Raw genomic sequence first — 26,005 nt, 5'->3', positions numbered from 1 at the left:
CTACTTGAAAATTTTCAACCCATATTTTTTCAATCCTTTTTACATCCTCCATTAATAAGAATTGACATAAATATTTTTTGATTTTTCAGTAGAAAGATTTAATAATTCTAGATGCATTTTATGAAAACAAATATATTAATTAATGCATAATTCCAAAAATTTTAATTTTTAAGTATCCCCTCTCTAACTAACAGTTATAGATATGGCCACTCTGCCCAAACCGGGAATCCATATGCCACCTAGAGAAGCACAGACCACAGGGTGTGCTGAGATGCTTGAAATAACAAATGGAACATAGTTATCTTGTTGCTTCTCCTAATTTTAAAAGTAAATCTCTTTCTCCTGTGTTCTTTTTGATTCCACAGCATCAAGATTCCCGGACACAGCAGTCACCTGAGCATCATAGCTGATAAACGTCTTCTTTGCCTCAAAGAAATGTTCCAGGGCTGTGGTGGTCTCCAAAGGGAACTACAGGCCTTTGTGACTTTGAAGATTAATCTCTGTCACTCACAGCTGGTTGGCTTCCCTTGCTCCTTTCTGTCATGTCTGCAGATGGTGTGAAGTTCCGTGCCAGTGTTATTTATCCCCAAGTTCACTTCTCACATAGCTCCCACTTTGAGCCATACCAGGGAAAGTGAAACACAGAACAAAATACAGAAAGTGAAATACAAAACACAAGTCTTTTGTCAACCTGTGGTCTTTATAGCTCATGTCCAAAAGAACATCTTAGTAGTCACATCTGCTGTTCTGGAGGCTGCTGGGACATCCCAGCCCATGCAGCAAGGCCACTGTCCACAAGAAGTCTCTCAAACCACAAACAGAAATGTCTTCAAAATACACATGAACAGCAAAGTGTTCATTTATAGAATTCGTAACACACTTCCAATGCTGCCAAATGCTTCACTGTGTTTTTCTCCCAGAGCTAGAATTGTGGACTTCAACATCTCCTTTTACTTTTTATTATTCTACAATTCGTCAAACATTTTGGCACTGAAGACCAAAGAAAGATGTAAGGTGGACGGGAAAGCACTGATTTGCTAGAGAAGCCTTCAAGTATTAGAAGAATGCTGGCTTTAAAAATCTGTAAGACTCAATTTTCTCTTCTGAGTATTGGACGTAGACACCCATCCTCCTCGTATCTCATTGTCCATAGTTCTTTTTTTAATTTGGTAGAAAGAACCCCAACTGCCCTAAGAGTGCTAACCATTCCAAAGTCTCCCGAGTCGAAGTGCCTGTCCAGCTTATTGAGGTGCTGTCAAGGTACCGTCATGCGGGCTGAGGTGAGGGTGTTTGGGGACCAGGTGCCTGTGTGATGTATGACGGGCTTGTGGTCCTGGAGCCCTCTAGCTGGGCTCATGGAGCTGGAGTAGTCACCAACATGCATATTTCTTCTACTGCCATGAAGAGAAATAGTCTAGTTTTTATGATATATTCTTTTCTTTACATATATTTGCTGAAATTAAAGAGAAAGAATATCAAGAAGAGTTGTTCTGCAAAATATCACAATTCATCTATCCACTTTTAAATACTTCTTTGTGTACTTTGCTCTGTACACTTGTCAGTTCAGCCCCAAATCAGAAAATTCATGTGAAATGTGAACATATAATCTTCAGTAAGCTATTTATTAGTCTTATGAACCTTTCAATAAGATATAAAAACTTCAATATAAAAAAGCTATCTTACAAATTCCAAAATTGAATAGATCATTTAATAGTTCTTATTATAATCAGCTACTTTGCATAAATTCACAATTGCTAGTATTTGTGTCACTACAACCAAGATACTGATGAAACTGTGTCCATATATTAAGTGTATTTGCCCTTTGCAGTATGTTACCCTATTTTACAGGGCAGGACACAGAATACTGGATTTAAACAAACATGAGCAAGAATCACTTACTTAGCAAATAATGCACCAATTTGTCTCTCATTTTCCTAACAAGATAGGTGAATCATGTACAAACATGATAAATGACTTAACTCCACTCTACAACATTTTTCTAATATGCACTACTGTAATTATGCAAATATACCATAAGTTGGTAGATGCTGTTTAAGAATCGCACAGAAATCCCATTTCAGGGTGCAGTGCCTCTGTCTCCCAGGTGCTACAGTGAAGTGCAACTAAGTGCCTACATCTGCCCTCCATCAAGTCAATTGCCTTTGGTTAATGGGACCCACTTTGCCAGAGAAATCTCATCTTCCCACTGCCAATAATTACTGGCTGATTCTGGATTAAATAATACCACATGTTCTTTTTTATATGCAGATGCTAATAAGAGAGAAACTGAACATATAGTAATGGTTAGTAGACTCTGAGAAAAAGAGGGAGGTGAAAGAGAGTGGATGAACAGTGGGTACCAAAACACAGTCAGGTAGAAGTAATCTATTCTAGTGTATTCTAAAGCACAGTAGGATGACTATACTTCTCAATAACCTATTTTATGAATAGATAGAAGAGACAAGTTCAAAGGATCCAGACACAACATAAGTGATACAGAAATGAAAATGTTAAATGCCCTGATTTTATCAGTGTATATTTTATATGTGGTGAAATATCATACTGTACCCCATAAATATGTATTACTGCTACACGTTAGTCAAATATATCAAAAAATGTTTGATGTGTAAATATTAACCACCCTGATTTGAACATTACACACTATATTCATTTATTAAATTCATATATTGTACCCCATGAATCTTTATAATTTCAATAATAATTTTTCTTTTTATTTACATAAGACAGCAGAATGCTTTACAATTCATATTACACACATAGAGCACAATTGTTCATATCTCTGGTTGTATACAAAGTATATTCACACCAATTCGTGTCTTCATACATATACTTTGGATAATGATATCCATCTCATTCCACCATCATTTCTAACCCCATGCCCCCTCCCTTCCCCTTCCACCCCTCTGCCCTATCTAGAATTCATCTGTTCCTCCCTTGTTCCCTCTCCCTACCCCACTATGAATCAACCTCCTTATAACAGAGAGAACATTTGGCATTTGGTTTTCTGGGGATTGCCTAGCTTCACTTAGCATTGTCTTCTCCAACTCCATCCATTTACCTGCAATGCCATGATTTTTTCTCTTTTATTGCTGAGTAACATTCCGTTGTATATATATGCCACATTTTTTTATCCATTCAATTACTGAAGGGCATCTAGGTTGGTTCCACAGTTTAGCTATTGTGAATTGTGCTGCTATAAACACTGATGTGGCTGTGTCCCTGTACTATGCTGTTTTTAAGTCCTTTGGGTATAGATCGAGGAGAGGGATAGCTGGGTCAAATGGTGGTTCCATTCCCAGTTTTCCAAGAACTTTCCAAACTGCTTTCCATATTGGCTGCACCCATTTACAGTTCCACCAGTAACCTATGAGTGTACCTTTTTTTCCACATCATCACCAACACTTACTGTTGTTTGTATGCATAATAGCTGCCATTCTGACAGGAATGAGATGAAATCTTAGAGAAGTTTTGATTTGCATTTCTCTATTTGCTAGAGATGTTGAACATTTTTTCTATATTTGTTGATTGATTGTATATCCTCTTCTGAGAAGTGTCTATTTAGGTCCTTGGCCCATTTATTGATTGGGTTATTTGATTTTTTGGTGTTTAGCTTTTTTAATTTTTTATATATCCTAGAGATTAGTGTTGTATCTGATGTGAGGGGTAAAAATTTGCTCCCAAGAAGTAGGCTCTCTATTCACCTCACAGATTGTTTATTTTGCTGAGAAGAAACTTTTTAGTTTGAGTCCATCCCATTTATTGATTCTTGATTTTAATTCTTGTGCTGTAGGAGTCTTATTAAGGAAATTGGGGCCTAATCCCACATGATGGAGATTAGGGCCTACTTTTTCTTCTATTAGACACAGGGTCTCTGGTTTTATTCATAGGTTCTTGATCCATATTTGAGTTGAGTTTTGTGCATGGTGAGAGATAGGGGTTTAATTTCATTTTGTTGCATATGGATATCCAGTTTTCCCAGCACCATTTGTTAAAGAGGCTATCTTTTCTCCAATGTATGTTTTTGTCAACTTTGTCTAATATAAGATAATTGTAATTTTATGTGTTAATCTCTGTGTCTTCTATTCTGTACCAATGGCCTACCAGTCTGTTTTGGTGCCAATACCATGCTTCTTTTTTTACTATTGGTATGTAGTATAATTTAAGGTCTGGTATAGCGATGCCACCTGCTTCACCCTTCTTGCTAAGGATTGCTTTAGCTATTCTGGGTCTTTTATTTTTCCTGATGAATTTCATAAATGCTTTTTCTATTTCCATGAGGAATGCCATTGGGACTTTTGTTGTCATTGCATTAAATCTGCTTTTGGTAGTATGGTCATTTTGATAATAATAATTCTGCACATCCAAGAGCAAGGTAGATCTTTCCGTTTTCTAAGGTCTTTTTTGATTTCTTTCTTTAGGGTTCTGTAATTTTCATTATATAGATCATTCACCTCTTTTGTTGACTCCCAAGTATTTTATTTTTGGGGGGGACTATTGTAAATGGGATAGTTTTCCTCATTTCCCTTTCAGAAGTTTTGTCACTGATATACAGAAATGCCTTTGATTTATGGGTGTTGATTTTATATCCTGTTACATTGCTGAATTCATTTATTAGTTATAGAATTTTTCTGGTGGAACTTTTTGGGTGTTCTAGGTATAGAACATATCATCAGCAACTAGTGCTAATTTGAGTTCTTCTTTTTATGTGTATCCCTTTAATTTCTTTTGTTTAATTGCTCTGGCCAGTGTTTCAAAAACTATGTTAAATAGAAGTGGTGAAAGAGGACATCCCTGTCTTGTTACAGTTTTTAAAGGGAATGCCTTCATTTTTTCCTACATTTAGAATGATGTTGGGGGCTGGGGATGTGGCTCAAGCAATAGCGCGCTCACCTGGCATACGTGTGGCCCGGGTTCAATCCTCAGCACCACATACAAACAAAGATGTTGTGTCCGCCGAAAATTAAGAAAAATAAATATTAAAATTCTCTCTCTCTCTCTCTCTCTCTCTCTCTCTCTCTCTCTCTCTCTCTAAAAAAAAGAATGATGTTGGCCTGGGGTTTAGCATAGATAGTCTTTATGATGTTGAGTTATGTTCCTGTTATCTCTATTTTTTTCTAGTGTTTTGAACATGAAGGGGTGCTGTATTTTGTCAAATGCTTTTTCTGCCTGAACTGAGATGATCATTTGATTCTTATCTTAAGTCAATTGATATGATAAATTACATTTGTTGATTTCCATATATTGAACCAATTTTGCATCCTGGCATGAACCCCACTTGATCATGGTGGTGTATCCTTTTGGCATGTTTTTGTATTCAATATGCCAGGATTTTTATTGAGAATTTTTGCATCTATGTTCATTAGAGATATTGGTCTGAAGTTTTCTTTCTTTGATGTGTCTTTTGTCTGGTTTTGGAATCAGGTTGATATTGGCCTCATTGAATGAATTTGGAAGTGTTCGCTCTTTTTCTATTTTATGAAATAATTGATAAGTATTCATATTATTTCTTCTTTGAAGGTCTTGTAGAACTCAGTTTAGGCAAATCACATGACGGAAATTTGTTGATGCCTTCAATATTTTCTACTTTATTGGAGCACAAATTTTTAAAATAATTTCAAATTATCTTCTGTTTTTCTAGAGTGTCTGCCACAATATTTCCTTTTTCATCACTGATGTTAGTAATTTGAGTTTTGTCTCTCCTTCTCTTTGTTGGCATGGCTAAGGATTCATCAATTTTATTTCATCAAAAAACCAACTTTTTGTTTTGTCAATTTTTTCAATTTTTTTATTTCAATATCATTGATTTTTAGCTATGATTTCAATTATTTCTTATCTTCAACTGGTTTTGGGGTTGATTTGTTCTTTTTTTTTTTCTAGTGCTTTGAGATGGAGTGTCAGGTCATTTATTTGTTGACACTTTTTTTCTTTTAAGGAATAACTCCATGCAATGAACTTTCTTCTCAATACTGCCTTCATAGTGTCCTAGAGGTTTAGATATGTTGTATCAGTTTTCTCACTTACCTCTAAAATTTTTTTAATCTCTTCTTTGATGTCTTCTGCAATCAATTGTTCATTTAAAAGCATATTATTTAGTCTCAAGTTGTTGAAATAACTTTTATTTTTTATTTTATCGTTGATTTCTAATTTCATTCTATTATGATCTAATAGAATGCAGGGTAGTATCTCTACTTTCTTGTATTTGCTAAGAGTTGCTTTGTGGCATACTACATGGTCTCTTTTAGGGAAGGATCCATGTGCTGCTGAGAAGAAAATATATTCGCTCATTGCTGGATGAAATATTCTATATATGTCTGTTAAGTCTGTTATTTTTGTATTATTGAGTTCTTAGCTTTTGTTTGGATGATATGTCCAGTGGTGAAAGAAATGTGTTAAAGTCACCCAGAATTATTGTGTTGTGGTGTATTTGCCTCTTGAACTTGAGAAGAGCTTGTTTGATGAATGTAGATGCTCCATTTTGGGGGGCATATATATTTGTAATTGTTATGTATTGTTGATGTATGGTTCCATTGAGCAGTATGAAACGCCCCTCTTTATCCCATTTGATTAACTTTGGCTTGAAGTCTATTTTATATGAGGATGGAAACCTCTGCTTGTTTCCACAGTCCATGTGAGTGGTATGTTTTATCCCTACCTTTTGCCTGCAGTCCATGGATATCTTTTTCTATGAAATGAGTCTCTTGAAGGCAGCATATTGTTGGTTCTATTTTATTAATCCAATATTCCAGTCTATGTCTTTTGATTGTAGAGTTTAGGCCATTAATATTCATAGTTATTATTGAGACATGATTTGTATTCCCAGTTATATTTGTTTATTTTTGGTATTTAACTTGACTTGGTTTCTACCTTGGTTTCTCCTTTGATTAGTATTTATATTAAAAATAATTGTAACTTTATTTCCTCTTGGAAGCAAGCTGTAGCTGGTTTCTCAACCACCCTAATGGCTGATTCATAGTAGGATAGGGAACGGGAGTATGGGAGGAATAGACAAACTCTAGATAAGGCAGAGGGGTTGGAGGGGAATGGAGCAGGCATGGGGTTATTAATGATGGTGGAATGTGATGATCATTATTATCCAAAATACAGGTATGAAGACATGAATTGATGTGAATACACTGTGTATACAACCAGAGATATGAAAAATTGAGCTCTATGTACAATAAGAATTGTAATGCATTAAAAAAAAGTCCAAAGGGGGATCTAAATAAATTCAGTGAACTAAGGAAAGCATATTCTTTCGCTGCCAACAAACCTGCCAAAAGTTTTAAGAGGTAATAATCTCAGGAAGGTGGCCAACACACTTTGGGCTGTGTAAGAGCAAGCAGCTGGCAAGTGACACCTCGTAACTTTGGGACACAGTAAGTGCTCCTTCTAGTTTGTTTTTAATTTGAGTTGTGTTATGTTCAGGGAAAAATTTCCTAATTTCCCATTACATTGTTGAATAGATGTTGAGTTTGTAGAGCTGCTTTACTCATGGTGACAGAAGTAAAATCAAATCCTTACGAATCCAGTGAAAGGCCACTGTGTTTTTCAGCTTATTCTCCTCTCTCTCTCCTAATGTAGGATCAAGAACATTCCCTTTAGGCTCAAACTTGTTGAGTGCAAATAACCGTCTACTTTGTGTACCCACTCCAAAACCACATGCTTCCCAAATTTATTTGATGAAGAAAAAAGGTAAATTGGAATGAAATATGCAATTCATTGTTATTTCAAAATAATTTTAACACTTGGTACGTTTAGTGATATTTAGAATGGGACAATTATTAAAACTTGGTGTGTCTGTCTGTTATGCTGTCATATTGATACATTAAGTGTCTTATAATATTCATTTTCTTAGGGAGACATACAATTATATTTCCTTGCAGCAGAAAAGGGCACATAGAAATATATTACTTTAATTATGATGAATAATTGGAAGGTGTCTGTACAAAAATTTTATGATGACATAAACCAACCTATCAATCTTACTGTAAAGATTCTGTACTTTTCAGTAGCAGTGGTTAAATGAATGTATATTATTCATCCTACTTTTGGGAATGAAGCAATATTAGAGTAGCAAAGGACTCAAACTGGATAAACCAGATAAATTACAAACACAGTGATGAAGAGTACCAAAGAAATAGTATGTAAATTAATATGTGTTGAATAAATGGACAAGTAAAATAATAAGGGCCCATTATATGATATTACGCTAACAAAAACTTTGCTAAGAAATACTGATTCTAATGCTACCCTTTTCAAGTTTATTCACTATATTTGTAGAGGTAATTCTCAGAAGCACCACCTTGTGTTCATTAGGATATTATATTTTATAAAAACTCACACAGTCACTTTAGTTTCTGTCAACCATCTCATGAGAGAATTATGTGATGCAAGTCATGGATCATGATTTGAAAATATGTCAATTTTTCTTAAAAGAATTTCAAGAAGCTCAGATTTAAAATGAAGAATGGATTAATCAGAGAGTTAACTAAGTACTCTTTGTAATCCTCATGACCGAAAAAGTCAGCATAGTGGAATGATGTCAACTTGTCTGCTCAATTCACTTCTCCTCTTTCACACTGAATTTGTTGTTTGTGTAGCTGCTATGGAGGAGAGTGACAATGAAGTAACTAATTTCTCTATTTTTCTTTCAGAAAATAAATGTAATTTCAAACACAGTATTGAATCATGTGAAGCGCGTGGCTCAAGCGGTAGCGCGCTCGCCTGGCATGCGTGCGGCCTGGGTTCAATCCTCAGCACCACATACAAACAAATGTTGTGTCTGCCGAAAACTAAAAAAAATAAATAAATAAATATTAAAATTCTCTCTCTCTCTCTCTCTCTCTCTCTCTCTCTCTCTCTAAAAAAACAAAAAAGATAATTAAATTTCAGATACACTCGAGCAGGGCCATGTAAGGAAGGGAAATAACATCTCCTTAGATTTAAATATATACCCAGGGAAATTATAGCTATGTTAACTACAAATTTCATTCTGTATAGTAAATAATCATTCCCTCTAGATCACCTTCTTATTCATAGGAATTTTTACATATAGAGGATTTAAATTTTATAACTATGTTGGATTTTGTATGAATTTTATGATTTAAGTGAATGAATTTAATCAAATTAAATATCTGAAAGTTGTATTGTCCCATAACTAATACCACTAAAACCTGGACTAAAATTTAGAATCATTTTCCCAACACAAAATGTACTAAAGAACAACATATGATTATCATTGTTGTATGAATTCTTGGCTATAGTTGTAGTTTCCTGCTACATGTAAATAAGCTTTTCTAGAGAAGTGTGAACAGATGTTGTCTTTAATTCCTTCTCACCCACTCATTCTTCTGACTTACTTGCATCTCATGTTCATAATTACATTGAAAATGCTAAGCCTAATGTATCTCTGACTTCCATTACACCAAAAATCAAAGAGGACTTTATTTCTCTTCTGCTTAACTTTTACAGTATGATATGATCACTTCTTCCTTCTGAAACCTCCCTTGACTGAGACATTTCTTCCTCAAAAAATGGAAAACAATATATATAAATACACATCCTTCAAGAAGTTAGAACCCAGTTCCCTCACTTTTCAGTCTGCACTAAATTGACTGATGCACTTTCAAAGAACAGATAATGAAAAAAAAAAATGATCATTTTGTGCTGAAGAAATCTGGCAAATGCTACCTTATCCAAGTGATCCAGATTAACACTACCAATGATATGCCATGTGATTTCATTTCTTCAGCCTTTTTAGCATTTTCCCTAGAAATGCATCTCATTGTGATCATAAGCTAAAAGATGAGACAAGCCCAAAGCGAGGGGCATTCTACACAACACTCCTGAGAGTTTAACAATACTCCTCAAAACTGAAATGCACCAGCATGATGTAAGATGATAACAATGAAGAAACTGCAAACTGGATGAGGAATATATGGATATTTACTGTACTATCTTAAAAAATTTACTCTAAATCTAAAAATACTCTAAAATAAACACCACATTTTTAAAAACAAAAAATAAGTTTATTTTTCCTGGCTATATGATAATGCATCACTCTTTTCCCCAGAATATGTGATTATTTTCTCTAAGACTTGCTCCCTCCACCTTTAACTCCTCAATTCAATTCCTAGATTTGTAATTCTGACATATATTTTGTGAACTTTCAGATAATACCAATAATTGCTTTGTCAGATCTGAACCACATGGTTATAAAGTATCAATCTTTACCAATAACTTCAAGGATATGAGTAGATATGAAGCAAAGAAAAGCAGGGAGTTTCAAAATTGGTGATGCAGTTCACTGATGTTATTTTAGCAGCATTCTAATCTCTTACACACTTCTTAACTAGTTTCCATTCATACATTTCCAATAGACTTCACAAGTACTTATGAAAATAGAGTATTTAAATTGATATGCAAATGCTGAATAATCTTTCTCTACTTTCCAATCTCACTTCCTTTCACTCTCCTTCATTTCTTTTTCTAATACCATGAGCACTTTAAATCTTCTCTCAATCCTCAATGTCCTTCATATCTCAGGGCATTTGTTTTTGCTAGTAGCTTTGTTTCACAGACTCTTCCCTCCAGGAATTGTTGGAACTGCTAATTCCCAGCAAATATTTTATGAGTAAACATTTTTTGCAGAAAGTATCTAAAGAAGTGTCCTCTATTATCTCTCAGAGCTTCCTGCATTTTTTTCCATAGGTGACATCACAATGTGTTTTAATTCATTCTTGGGTTCAGCAGCATTTATGGAAGAAGATTTTTGTCTGTTAGACACTTTGAAATAGAGCAGTTAAGAAGACAGACCAATTCCAAAATCATGGAGTTTACATGTTAGTATAGAAGGGAGAAAACTGTTTTGCAAACCCATACCTAATTTGATATCAGGAAGTGATCATTTCAGTGAATTAAAATGAAGAAGAGGGTAAAGAATAATGGGAATAGACTTGAAAGGGAAATGTGAATTTACATAGGATTGTCATGTAAATATTCTCTAATGTGATGATATTTATTCAGGAACACAATGAAAGTAAGACAACAATAAATTACAAGATTAGATGAAGAAAACTATCAGATAAAAATATTAGTGAATAAAAAGTAATTGAGGTAGGAACAAACTTGGCAAGGAGTCTAGATAGCTGAACAGTGTGAACAGAGTAAAGCAAATCTTAAAATGAGATAGGAGTGTCAGACAGGAAACTGGTTCCACAGTATCCTCTGAGTCAGGAAAAGATGACATATTAGGAAAAAGGAGGAGGCAAGATAGTGGAATAAAGTACTCTTCATGAGACTGTGAGAAAAGTCCACATAGCAAAGGAGAAACAGTATTTAAAAGTAAGAAATAGACAAATCATTTTGGAAAACAGACTTAATGAGAAACCTGAATAGTATGAATAAAACTGGAAAAGCAACACTGAGCAATGCACAGTACAGAGCAATTGTGTGGCCCTCTGCCTAAGGAAGAGAAACTTGCAAGCATAATTAAAACAGGGGATGTAGACCCAGAAAACACTGCAGACTGGAGTCCTAACTGCAGGAGAATCTTAAGGTTCTTTTTTTGTTTTTAGACATACATTAAGACAGGGTGTATTTTGACATATTATACATACATGGGGTGCAAACCATTAAAATTTTGATCTCATTCTTGTGGTTGAACATGATGTGGAGTTACACTTGTCATGCATTCATATATGACCATAGGAAAGTTATGTCAGATTCATTACACTGTCTTTCCTATTCTCAACTCCCTTCCAAAGTTATTGATAGTATGGCCATTTTAACAACATTAATTCTGCCTATCCAATAACATTGAAAAATCTTTCTATTTTCTAAGGTTTTCTTCAATCATGTTTTTTAGTTCTGTAGTTTTCATTGTAGAGGTCTTTCACCTCTTTTGTTAGATTGATTCCCAAGTATTTTGTGGGTTTTGAGGCTATTGTGAATGGAATAATTTTCCTGATTTCTCTTTCAAATTGTTTGTCTTTGGTGTATAGCAACACAACTAATTTATGGATGTTAATTTTACATCCTGGTATTTTTTTGAATTTGTTTATGAGTTCAAGAAGCTTTTTGGTGGAGTTTTGTGGTCTTCTAAATATAGAATTATGTCATCAGCAAATATGAATAGTTTGAGCTCTTCTTTTCCTATTTATATCTGTTTAATTTTTTTTTCATTTAATTACTCTGGCTAGGTTTCAAGATCTATGTTGAATAGAAATGGTGAAAGAGGTCAACCACTGAAGGAAGAACTGGCAGGTGATTCCAACTTTTACCACACCCCTGCTTTTGCATACAGAAAGCTTCTTGAGTCACTGCAGCCCTGCCACAGTCCACAGTTCTTTACCCTCACTGACAGGAAACACAGGCAGCACACCACTTGCACAGTCCTCCGACACACTAGACTGGAGGTAAGAGGAGCCACAGCTTGTTCTACTGTGACCCGATACTCCCATCCCATATTGCAGCAGACTCCAACAACAGGAACCTGAAAACAAGTGTCCAATCCAAATACTTTGGCTAGCAGGAATTTCTGACTCCTTTTTCCTTTATTCCTTGTTTTTTTAAGTTATTTTTCTTATTTACTTATGTATTTTTTTTGTTATTTAACTGAATATTTTCCCTCCCTCTCTTATCTATGTTTTCTCACTCCTTTCCCTTTAAAAACAAAAGGTTTCTTCTTACTTTTTCTCTTTTCCTTTTTTTACTTTCTTCTTGTTACATCTTTATTAATTTTTAACTTCTAAATTTATTCTATATTATTTGTATTCCTTCTCTTGATACTGGTGTTGTGGTTGTTGCTCCTTTTTTTTTTTTTTTTTTTTTTTTTTGATTACTACTATAATTTTCTATCTGGTTTATTTTTCTCTTGTGAATGTTACTGGCTCTTGTTTCTTCCTTTCTGAGCAGTATTTGGGATTAAGCCCAATACCTCAAGCCTGTTGGGTGGGTGCTTTACCAGTGAGCTACACCTTCTGCCTAACATGTCTTTGCACCACATTTCGGACATGACCTTGTCGTACTTAAGCCTTGGTGAATACTTAAACTTAAAAATGAAGAGATACAAAAGCTCCCAGATGATGACCATACGCTAGATAGACAGGGGTCTATCTGAAGCCCTGTTCCTGGACGTTTACTCACTTAGCAACAGCAGAGATAAATAAAACAAATGCACAGTTTATTTACTGTGCCTATGTGGAACTTCAGCATTAATTGTTCCCATATCCTTTTAGATTTCACCTTTATCAAAAGACTGGAGGAGAAACCATAAAGTTTGCATTCATAGACTTCACCATCTACAACACATCTGCCTGAACTACCACAGAGGGATTTCTCCATTGCAAGACAAAGTGAGCCCTCAAACTCTAATACAGTAGTCACAGTGTCAAATCCACTTAATCAAAGCCAAAGTAACCACAAGAAAAAATACATTACAAAGCCTTTTTGGAATTAATCTCAACACTGCACAACAAACCAACATCCCAGAGCACATCACCAAGAGAAGGTGGTTCAATAAAAAGACCCTCACATAATAGGGGGTAAACTATCCACCTCAACAGATGTGCTATTCATGACATAGAAACAAAAGATATGAGGCAATAAGATTCTTCCAAATGTTCATAACTCTCTACTAACATATTTTAAAGTTTTCAAAGTGGATAAAATGCCAAAGAATTCAAAAGAATGATGTTTAAGATTATCAAAACATATGTAAACATGAATGAATTAAATAAGCCATGCAAGATAAGAAACAAAAATTTAATAAAGATACGGAAATTTTGAGACACAACAAAACAGAAACCTTGGAAAAGAAAAGTTTAGTACATTAAATAAACATAGTTGAAATCTTCATCAATAAACTCTATCAATAAGAAGAAAAAATACCAGAATTGCAGACTTGATTAATTTTACATTGATGCAACAATAAAAAATGAAAAATAATGAATAAAACATAAAACACTTATATGACACCATTAAAACACCAAATGTACATATAATCAGAGTAGATAATGGAGTTGAGCTATAGGCTAAAGGTGTAGAAAATCTGTTAAGTGAAGTAATACCAGAAAATTTATCAAAACTTGATAAAGAAGTGGACATAGGATACACATAGAACTCCAACAGAAATCATAAGAAAAATGCCTGCTCCATAACATAGTTAAATTGCCAGAAAAACATAACCAAGACTATTGGAGACTGAAATAGAGAAACACCCAGTCAATTAGAAAGGTAAACCTATCAGCGTAACAGAAATTTTCAAAGCAGAATATCTAAAGACCAGGACATGGAATGATGTAATTCAAGCTCAGAAAGAAAGTATCTGACAACCTAAATTGCAATATCCAGCCAAACTATTTTCAAAATTAAAGAAGTAATAAAGACAGTCCAAGATAAGTAGTTCATGCCCACTATGAAAGTATTACAGAAAAAAACTTACAAGAATGATACACCTGAAGAGGAAGAGGAAGCAGGATAAACTCAAATAGGGGAAACTGGGGAAAGAATAAATTTCACCAGAAGACTAGATAAGCAAATGAATTAAGAGCAAATCAAACATTATTGAATTAGTAAACCAATAAAAATCTAAGATGAACAAGGGAGAAAGAAGTCAACAGAGATGATTCAAAACAGCCAGTAGAAAAGTAACAAATGACAGAAATAATGCATAGCTTAAATAATAACCCTAAATATAAAAGTTCTTAATTCTCCAATTAAGTGATGCAGACTAGGTTATTGGACTTAAAAAACAAGACCCAAAAATCTGCTTGCAGATGAAAAGCTAGCCTTAATGGCAAAGACACACCTGACTGAAAAGAAAAAGATTAAAAATTATAAATTCCAATCAAATGGAATTTGAAAAGAAGCAGGAGTAATTATATGCATATCAAAAAAAACTGACTTCAAGCCAAAAAAGTTGATCAGAATAGATAAAAAAAATTCTCTATATATTGACAAATGAAATGATAAGTCAAGAAGATGTAATGATCGTGGATACATATGCACTGAAAATTATAAAACAAACACTATAGTATGTAAAGGGAAAAATAAACCCCCAATACAATAATAGTAGGTATTATGTTTGAGGTATGAGGAGTCTTCCAAAAGCTCCTGCTGATGCAGGAATATTCAGAGCTGGGTGAATAGACTAAATTGTGAATGCTCTAAACTAATTAGTACATCCTAGTTTGAATGGACTGGCTAAGAGACAACTATAGACAGGTAGGGTGTAGCTAAAGGAGGTGGGTCACTGGGGAAGTGCCCTGGAAGGTTGCATCTTTTCTGTGGCCCCCTCCCCAACCTTCTGCTTTCCTGTTGTCATAAATGGTGCAGCCTCCTCCACTGGATCCTTCCCCCATGTTGTGCTGCCTCATTTTGGGCCAAGAGCAATGGAGTTGGCAGTCTTTGGACTGAGATCTCTCAGACCGTGAGGCCCAAATAAACTTCCCCTACTCTAAGTTGCTCTTGTCAAGTATTTTGGTTACAATGAAGAAAAAACTGACTAAAACCGAATCCTAAGTAGAAGAAAATATGATATAACTTCTGAAACTAAACACTATTCTTTCTTATGAAAGCAGTTGCACTAAGCTTTTTAGTGCCGTCTACTTTTTTTTCATATATTTTGCACTTAGTCTTCATGAGTAGATGGTCTGTCAACCCCAAAACATTCAGTGCACTGGATAATCTGTGAAGGTCCCTGGGGCTAGAGTTGCTTAGATTGGGTAAAACATGTTTGATACCAGGGGTAGAGTGAGATCAAGTGCAAACCTTCCCTATCCTCTTTACAAAGGCATGAAGAGCGTAAATGCATTTGTATGATTATCAGTAGGCTCTCATTTCTCATCTAGCACCACAACACCTACATACACAATATAGGCCAGTTAAGAAGGGAAACACATGAGACTGTGATGCTCCCCTACAGAAAGTATTTGAAAAGCAAAAGATTTTGATAGCCCAGCACAGGTCCTGTGCACCCTCTACCAGGCATGCCAAGGCAGTTAGACACACACCAGATGAGATGTGTTGGGCTCTTGGACAAAAACAACAAAGATAAAGGAATCTCCAGTTTTTGGTCACAGATCTGGGAAGGAGCTGAAACTAGAATATATCCAACAGCAGTTTTAGAAGTGTACCATTCCCTACCACAGGGGAAGCCACTGACCAAAGCAACCCATCACAGCATAATCTGGCCTACCTCTAAAGTGCTGTGTGGACAGCATATTTCAGAAGCCACAGTACTACAATAGCACAGACCATGTCCCCCTATCCCCCTGCCTCGCCAATATTGTCCCTGAGCTGGGGGCAAAATTAGATCTGATTACCTATTGTCTCACCACTCCAGGTGACTGCTCAGTGTCTGTGACTGTACATCAAGAGAGTGTGGCCCTTACAACTGAAATGCTTGGTAGAGAGATGGGTACAGAGAAGATCAAAATAACCTAGACTGCTGGTGCAGAATAATCTACCACTGATACGGTTTGGTCTGTGAAAGAAGAATATCAGGGCAGATCTGCATATAGTGTGACTGGTAGTAACTCATGAGCCTTGACCACTGATTGTACTCACAACTGGACAGTGTACTATGGCCTTATACTCTGGGTGGCACAATGGCAAGTGGGACAGTTGTCTCTCCTGGAAAAGCTTCTGTGGGAGCTGTAACGTAGAAACAAATGTGGAAACAGCTACATCAGCCAGGGATAAATTTGACTGTATATCATGGAACTGATCATATTAATGTTTCCACCCCTGGAAATATGAAAATGTGCTTTCACTTAGGTGCGTATCCTTTTCCTGTCCCAGGTAGTGGACCTGGCCCTGTGGGTACATCGCAAAAAGGTACTTCATCAGGATAGGGTATAGCAAAGGAGGCAGACTGCCCTTAAAATAATGTGGCTGATGGCAGCCACAACTCAACGTCAGGTGACCCTACTAACTCCATCCGATTGATCCTGTTGGACATTGGATCCATAGTCCTGACATATGCCCTGAGTGGGCTAAAGAAAATCTCTTGGGGCAGGACAGTCAGTCTCTTGGACTAGCATGCCATTTGGCTGTTAGTTTAGGAACCATTTATGGACTCCACCCTGTTGGCCAAAATGTGTGGTACACCAGCTCCCCGCTGCTAATGCCCACCAGTGTTGTCTTTCTTGACAGATTTATCTTTACAAAACCTACCAATCATTTGTTTTTCCCTCTTAGCTAAAGATTTTTGCTATTTTGTCATTGTTGTTGTTGTTTTCCCTAAGTCTATGCTACTTTCAAACCAAAATCTTGTGTGTACTTTCCTGATGTCGCACTCCTCATATCACACATGAAAGATTCATATTGATCTTTATTCTGACTTGATACTATTCTTTGAGAGAAATGTTAAATTGTTGGATTGGTTCTTGGAGTTCCTCTAACTACCCTGACAGGCCCAGAATAACTCTAGTCAATTTTCCCTGAATAGTTTCCCAGAATGCTATAAACAAACATTATTGGAGTAGTATGTGGAACTTTCTGATAAGACCCTGGCACTGAAGTGCCCAACTCCTTGATATTAGCTTAAGATAAACCAGGTATGCTCCAGCTCAAGTGAAGTCACTTTTGTCCTATTACATAAACCTGTACTTCTGATCCAAATAATAGAGATCTACCTAATCTTGCTGCCATCCAGGACCACACTTCTCTCAGTAACTCCCCAATCAATTGCACTCTGTGCAGTACTAAATTCCTGCCTCCTTTTCTTCAGTCTCACAGAAACTTGAGGTTGGTTCTCACACACCTGGGTTGTTTCAGAACACAAAGCTTGTCTCTGCTTGAAAGCCAGCAAACTCACACATAAGGCAATATCAGAATCATTTGAGACTTTGTATTCTAATACAGTAAATCATCAACATCAACATGATTTGCTGTATGATCTGAGCTTAGGACAGAATTTTGTTTGCCTTGATGAAAATATATTGAGGAAAAAAACTGTAATATGGAGAGCATAAGCAGACAATTTTATCTTGGTTTTGACTCATAGTTTTGTCCTCAATGTCCTGTTTGTTCTTCTCTTAACTTCTTGTCAGGCATGGTAACACACACCTATAATCCCAGCAACTTGGGGAGGCTGATGCAGGAGGATCACAACATCCACACCAGTTTCAGCATGTGAGACCCAAGCAACTTAGCGATACCCTGTCTCAAAATAAAAAAAAAGAATTTAAAAATGGCTGGGGATGTGTCTCAGTGGTTAACTTCTTAACTGAGTTTTTTCATTTTGTTGTAGTCTCTTATACACATTCCCTGTTCCTGAATGCTCCTTTTTGATCTTTAGCTAGTGTTTATTTCATGAATACAATTTTTCTCTGTTTTCTTAGTCTTTGGTTTGGCTATATCAATTTTAGCTGTTCTGATCCACCTCTATCTTTTTTTTAAACTGAATCATGTTATTTAATATCTCCTTTATATTACTTTAAAGGTGAAAACATCTTTCAGTCTGAGATTTTCCCCTATTTGATATTCCTTCTTCAGTTAAAATGGTAAAATGTCTTACACAATAAAAATGAATCACTTTGAGTCTTTATATATTTAGTTATTAGACATGAAACATTATGAGGTTGATTTCTCTTTGGGTCACTGTGTTCTAAAATAATAATATGATATAAGGTAACACTTGGCATAGAAGTAAGAACTTGTTCAAAGTTTTGAGAGGCTGAATCTCTAAATAGAATAGGATAAACTTGCACAAAATTTTTCTCTCCAATGCAGTCACCACATACACAAAATATGCATTTTTGAAGATGAAGTAACATTGGTTCTCAGTGATGATCTGACACAAACATGTTATTGCAAATTCAAAGACACTGAGTTCAATGGAAGTTGGAAATTTATTCCCCTTGGGCCACACAGTTCATCAGAGAAAGCATAGATGAGAAGCAAGCCCTCTCAACCCCAAAGCGTGTTCAAAGCTGCTATCTTCAGCACACTGCTGATCTGTGATCTGACATGAGTACCTAACAGGACCTATACTGTTCCTCTCAAAAATGGAGATATTTTCCTTATACTCTCCAACATAAGACCCAAATCTACAGACTTCTATTTGGGTTTGGCCCTTCATATGAAATTCATTATAAGCACTTTTTATTATCTCTGAACACCCCACCCTTTTTTTCATATTTCTCCTCCTATAAAATTAATGTGGGAAATTGTCACCACACACTTATTCTTCCTGCTGCCAATTTCTCAGAAACCATCCTGCACATTGCTATCAGGTAACTATCATGAAATGATATTTTGGTCATATAATTTCCTAATCCACCAAAATATCAATGAAATTACTTTCCCATGTTATATAGAGAAGCAAATCTCCTTCTACTTTGATAAAGTTTTCCCAACATTTTCAACAGTTTATATGTTTAGCTTAAATATGTTTTGTGATAAATTTGTCTGCTTTTGTTCTTCCAACCAAATATACTAAATCCTCTTTTTTTTTCTTTTCTAATTGTGTCACACACATCATTAGACAGTTCAAATGTCAAGGTACATTTAGTTTTTACCCAGATCATATTAACTCAGAGAACTCCCCATGATATTTTTTTAACTATTCCATTTACCTAGCACTAAGTTTTCCTACTGGTAATATTATTTACTTATACATTGTATTGTATCTCTTGCATATACTGTAAGTTTAAGAGGAAAAAAAATGTGTTCTTTTCTCTGTATTCCCTAAGTATTTATAGTAGGTCAATATTTATTCACTTGGCTTTTATTTAATAACTGCCATCTATGAAATCAGTATTGTGTTAAGCTTTGGAGCTATAGCAATATTCAAGACATACTCAGGTTGCTCTCATTCTGGTATTTTCTATGGTGAAGATGGGGAAAGTAAAAATTATAGATACAATGTCTCTAAAAATGAAAGCAAAATGTTCACTTAAGAAAGAATTATTGTTGTTGGTTATGGTGGCCCATGCCTGTAATCCCAGTGTCTTAGGAGGCTGAGGAAGGAGGATCATGAGTTCAAAGTCAGCCTCAGCAAAGCGAAGTGCTAAGCAACTCAGTGAGACCCTGTCTCTAAGTAAAATACAAAATATGGCTAGGTATGGGACTCAATGGCCGAGTGCCCCTGAGTTAAATCCCCGGTAATTCTCCCCTCACCCCACCCCCCAAAAAAAGCAAGAAATTGTTTTGCAGCAGAAAAAAAGAACAAATGTTCCAAATAATTTTATTTATATAAAGATAAGTAGAGATTTCATGGATATAAGTATTTTAAATGTTAATAATCTAGGCAAGAGATGGTAAAAACATCAAAATAGCAGTAAAAGAGGCCAAGGGATAAATTTGAAAAATATTTAGAAAGGCAAACTTTCAGAAATGAATTTAATAGGATGTAGCTGCAAAGAGTAAGTAGTCTAGGATGATGTCAAAACTCAAGAGACTTGTTTTAGTCAAGGGCACATGAATCTAAACAAGAGTCACTGGAGAGCTAAGATGTCAGTGCATTAGCCACTTGAAATTACTTTATTACACTGTCAAAGGAAAGCACTAAGCACCAAGAAACATGGCAGTGCATTTCATTTGCAGTTGTACCTAACTGAGCCATAAAGATGCAAATGAGAATGCCAAGCTTCTTTTTCCACCATATACAGAGGACTAAGTGTGGTGGATGTTACTCCTTGGCTTAATATCTTTTTACCAAACCCTTCCTCTACCTGATGAGCTAATTCATTCTTTTTCATCGTGAAAACATCTAAGCACAAAAGAAAATGTGTCTATCACTCACAGGTCTTCTTCGGAAAAAGATAGCACATCTCATCAACCAATGCCTGGGATTGCTGCAGCCACATCTCAGGAATCCTGGGTATTTTCCTAAAAGAGTTCATCCTGTTAAGTATTCTTGAATTTTCTGATCATAAAACTACCATGAAAGGAAGAAGATTACCAATATAAAGCATTCATGAGCAAACCCGCAAGCTCACAACTTTACATAAGCTCACTGTTGGCCCTGCAAAGGTAAATATATGTGGACTTTTCCAATTTCCTTTTTAAATTATAAACCACATTAATTCAGGCATCTGAAAAAGGGCATCTCCTTTCTCAGCCACACCTCCTACTACTGCACAGGTATGCTAAGAGACATTTATTTCCTCAGCAAATGGGTGTAATGAGACTTTTCACAAGGGAAAATGTGCAGAATTCTCTAGGTGCAGTCCTAAGGGGGATGGGGAAGCACTGAAGAGAGCCCACATAGGGGACCCTTAATGCTGAAGGCACAAAGCCTGATGACGTCGCCCCCACGTGGCGACATGGGGGGTTTACAATCGCCGTGGTAGGGGCGTTATCAGCAGCAGCTTTCTGGCTCCAGCCCTACAGCACCAAGATCTGTGCCTTGGAGCCAGGGTAAATCTTAAGAGCAGGCTGGGAAACTCCAAATGACCAAGGTCGGGAGCGGAGGCAGAGAAGGGGTTAAGAGGGAAGAAAGTGATCTGTGAGGTGAAGGGGCTTCACCAGATTCAGAGATGACTAGTAGTTCGGTTTTGTGGCCTCGCATTGATGCATGGAAGACTGTCCTATAGAAGTCAAGCTGTTTGAAACTCCTCACTTGTCTTAAAAGATAAATCATCCATTCACATGACTCCCACTGATTCACAGCAGAATCTTGAAATCATTTCTAAATCTGGCCTTTCCTGAGGTCAAATTAAGAACTTTAGTTTCTTATTAATGCTGTGAATATACAGTTGTAGAAACTGTAAGTATTACAATTAGAATAGGGTGGTTGACTCTTCTGGATTTTCTGTGCTTCTGGGATTGAAGAGCGAGAGATGTGACCCCAAATCCATATTGTCATGGCTCACTGGGTGGGAGACTACTTATAGAAATTATATTTTGAAGAGGGTACAGATTGGAGTCGTAGATAAGGAGTCAGGAGTCTTGAAAATATGCTAGATTTTCCAAGGAAGTTAGCCAATCAACAGTTCTTGAACTTCCTTAAGAAATACACTTTTTTGTTAATGTTTGAAGGAAATAAGAGGACATTGAAATACAGTCTCTCAGAGGGAGATTATATAGTCCTAATGGTGAGATCATGATTATACTAAACTCTTAGAGAACAATACTGAACAGTCAAATTAGCTTTAAGATGTCGGCAGAAATTATATACTATATTTTATGTTCTTCAAATCTTCATCTCAAATGTTATGTGTCCCTGTTCTAGAATTATGAAATCATACACCATGCTCCTCCTGTAAATACCCCAGGAGAACCATGTCATCCTGTTCCTAAAACACCTACAAGAAAGGGCATGGTGCTTTTCCATCAGTAAGTATCAAGGATAAAATGGTAGCCAACTTTTCAACTATATATGAATGTGGGTTTAAAGGGATAAAATACAAACTTAAAGGATGGGGAAAATTTTTCCTTGAAAATACTTTCACCAACAGTGCTGTTACTTTTATTGATGCAACAAAGAAGATTTTAAGTTGGATGGGCAAGGATATGGGAGAGGAAAATGTCAAAGAGGAGAATGTGGTCTCCTGAACTGTGAAATTATTATTATTACCCTAATATAGCATATTGGATGACTGAGCTATAAAAAATCTTTAGGCTCATGTGCATGTTTTTCAATGAGCCATCAGGATAACAGGATACAACAACTTTGATGTTAGACTATTTTCCTAAAGTTGGCCAAAACTAATCCTTGAACAATTGAATCTCTAATTAGATTATAATGCTTTTTTCCCCAATAATACCTGGAAGGAAGAATAGGTCACAAACACTTCTGATACTGGAAATTCAGAAAACAAGTTTTCATGGAAATTTTTTATGAGCTCAGCAAAATCCAGACATTGCAAAGGATAATAATAAACAATAATTTCCATTTACTAAGGGTTATATGCATTGTATTATGTAAATATTATAGTAGTTTTTCACATGTATTATGCCTTTCAGTTTTCAAAATAAACCTGTAATGTGTTAATCTTATTTTCCATAATAGAGAACTGAAGCTCAGGGAGGATCTTTGAAACATGATGGTTCCCAAAGACTGTACTTCTAACCAATAGTAAGCTACAGGTGGATAGTAGGTAGAAAGTAAGGTTATACAAAGCTGAACCAGGAGGTTCAGCCGCAAGGCAGGTCTAGGCAATCTTCTCATAATTAACCAGTCTTGAATGATCAGTTTGGAAATATTTAACCAAAAAGTCAGTGTCCAAATTTTTGTTTGTTTGTTTTATTTACTGAGGATTTAATCCAGGGGTGCTTTATCATTGACTCACATTCATACATAGCCTGTTTTATTAATTTATTTTTATTTTGAGACAGGGTCTCATTAAGTTGCTGAGACTGGCTTTGAACTTGTGATCCTCCTGTCTAGGTTTCCTGAGTCACTGTGTACCTAAGAAATGGGGAGGGCTGGTTAAGGGAGAGGATCCTGCTTTGATTAATCATGTTAAAAGCAATGTGGAAACCAATGTCAAAACATCAAACAACTGGCAATGAAATTGGAGATTATTGGTATGAAAAATACCATTGCAAAACATTGTTAATTGAGATTCACATACACAACCAGAATTTGCCCAAAGACATATAATATATTCTGCTGTAACTGCTCTTTCCAAATTCCTTTTTTCTACAGAGAAAGCAGGTATTTTATTCTGTCCTGAGAACCAACAGTAAGTGATTATTTATTCTAAGGTATATATTTTATCATGCCAAACATTTTTATGGTGCAAAGGGTAAAATAATCTATTAATGAGTTTATCCATAGTTTTTGACTGGGATAAATTTTGAGAGGGATAAATTTTGAGAATGATCTCAATAAAACTTTCAAAGTTATAAAAGTAAATTATAGCACTGGCACACAAAAACAGTATCAATTTGCTATTTAATTTTTTTTACATTCATCCTGAAACATACACTTAATGCTCATGCTTGTGATTTTGAAATAATCATGGTAAAATGGGATATAAATCAAGACATCATTCTTTTAATTTAAAAATAAACAGCTATAAGATTAACAATGAGGAAGATCAGTGCTTCCCCAAGTAAGTGGTCTTGCCCCTTCATTTAAAAGACCTAGGATTTTCTGATACATTGATAGGATACATTTGGCAATGAGCTGCTGAGTGTCTTTTAAAAGAGAATGAAAATATTAAACACCCTTTGTACCAACTCATGGATTAAGCAAGCTTGAAAAGGCTAGATTTTCAATTTGTTAATTGCACTTGTATTTTTCTATGTAAGGAAATTGGACAATACATGACAACAAATTTGACAATATGGCACTCTATGGCAGTTCTTGTCACACTGTTAATGAACCAGGGAATCTCTCTTCCTTGGTATAATTTGGGTCATTATATTAGTTTCCCTCTCTTAGTCCCATGATTTTTTATTTCAATGAAGACCTTTGTTTGCTTTGACTTAGTTTCCAACAATGGCTTTACTTCCGGTGGCGCTGCTTCTCATTGCTATGCTGCTTCCATCTTTACCTGCTGAAGGAAAGGTAAGGTTAAAAAGAAAAACTACATGAGATGGCCAGCTACTTTGAGAGAAGAAGGGACAAGAGTGTATAGTGTGGTACAGAGTGCTCATTGGTAGCTCAGAGCACTAGACACAGTTATGGGTCGTGAAGGTTAGGAGGCGAGGGTGTGTTGCGGTGCAAAGATAGGCAGGTGAGAGTGGCAGCCCCCAGTCACAGATGACTATTGAACGCTGAAAAAGACAAGTTGTACTGAAAGTTCGAGATACTTATCAGAGATCAAAGATTTAGAACAAAAATAATCTCATTTTTATATTAAAATACATAATTAAACAGTAGTATTTTAGATATTTAGTTAAACAATGGATTCAGTTCTTAGGGCTATTATAACAAATTACCACAAGTTTGGTGGCTTATAGGAACAGAAATTTATTTTCTCACAGTGTGGAGACCAGAGTCTAAAATCAAGGTATCTGCACAGCTGCAGTTCTGATGGAAGATTTAGGAAAGATCTATTCCATGCATTTCTCCTAGCTTCTAGTGGCTTCTGCCAATTTTTGACATCCTTGACTTGTGGTCATATGACTCCAATTTCTGCCTCCATGTTCACATCACATTCTTTTCTCTGTGTGTTGCTCATAACGACATTTGTCATTGGACTTAGATTTTATTAATTCATAATGATCTCATCCCAAGAGCCTTAACTTAATTATATCCACAAAGATGTTTTCTCCAAATAAGATAACTTTCATGGATTCTGGAAATTAGGACATAGACATATCTTTTGGGGGACCACCACATCATACAAATAAAATACATTAAATTAATTTCATCTTTCTCCTTAACGTCTTTAATAGAGCCATCTACAACTAAAATTGCATATGATGGCTTAAGGTACATTTTGAATGGACAGCATGGTCTCTGGGTTTAAAAAGCTAATGATAGTCCTCCTGCCCCAAGATATTTTCTGATTTCCTTATTTTATTCCATTTGTATGTGGTCCCTACAAAAAAAAAGCAACACATTTATGTAATTTAAATTGGAAAAAGTTCTTCACATATGTCACACACACTTAATCATTATAATTATGATATAAAATTTGATAAGTTAAAAAAATGCCATACTGTTTTATGCATGAACAGTCATAGAATCAGTTTGTGAAAACTTCCTTATTATGTGAAGTCTTGAATTCAAATCCTCTATTTCTAATTGGATCCTTTGCTTTAATGACCTTAGAAATAAGTTCATTCATCCTCTTCAAAAGAGTGATGTCGCGACCCCTTGCCCGCAAGGAAGACGCAACTCAGGAATCTTCTTTCAGCAGTTTATTCAGGCCCTTGATAGTTCTTCTTCTATCTCTCTCCGATGCCCCTCCCAGCCTTAATAAAGCATCTCAAGCCCCAATGCAAAGCTGCCACGTGGAGCTTTCTCATAGGGTGGTGAAAAATCATGTGCCAACTCTCCCAAATAAGGAGTTGTTTGTCACAGACCACAGCAGAGCCAGCGCCATCTTGTAATGGCGACCATAGTCTGCAGAAA

At 35.8% G+C, this 26,005-nt stretch overlaps 1 protein-coding gene and 1 long non-coding RNA gene across 2 annotated transcripts in view; both read left to right on the top strand.

Annotated features, from left to right (window-relative positions):
• The window catches only part of LOC107143660 (cysteine-rich secretory protein 2-like), a 100,216-nt gene that overhangs the window by 62,920 nt on the left and 11,291 nt on the right, over window positions 1-26,005 (top strand). The window lies entirely within an intron of this gene.
• On the top strand, window positions 20,697-23,145 carry LOC125617483. The gene is made up of 3 exons (XR_007348511.1): window positions 20,697-21,003; window positions 22,205-22,308; window positions 22,985-23,145. It is a non-coding gene; the product is annotated as an uncharacterized LOC125617483 (long non-coding RNA).

This window comes from Marmota marmota, unplaced genomic scaffold (genome assembly GCF_001458135.2).
Source record: "Marmota marmota marmota unplaced genomic scaffold, marMar, whole genome shotgun sequence".
Classification (NCBI taxonomy): Eukaryota; Metazoa; Chordata; class Mammalia; order Rodentia; family Sciuridae; genus Marmota; species Marmota marmota.
This window is presented reverse-complemented; position numbering and strand designations above follow the sequence as displayed.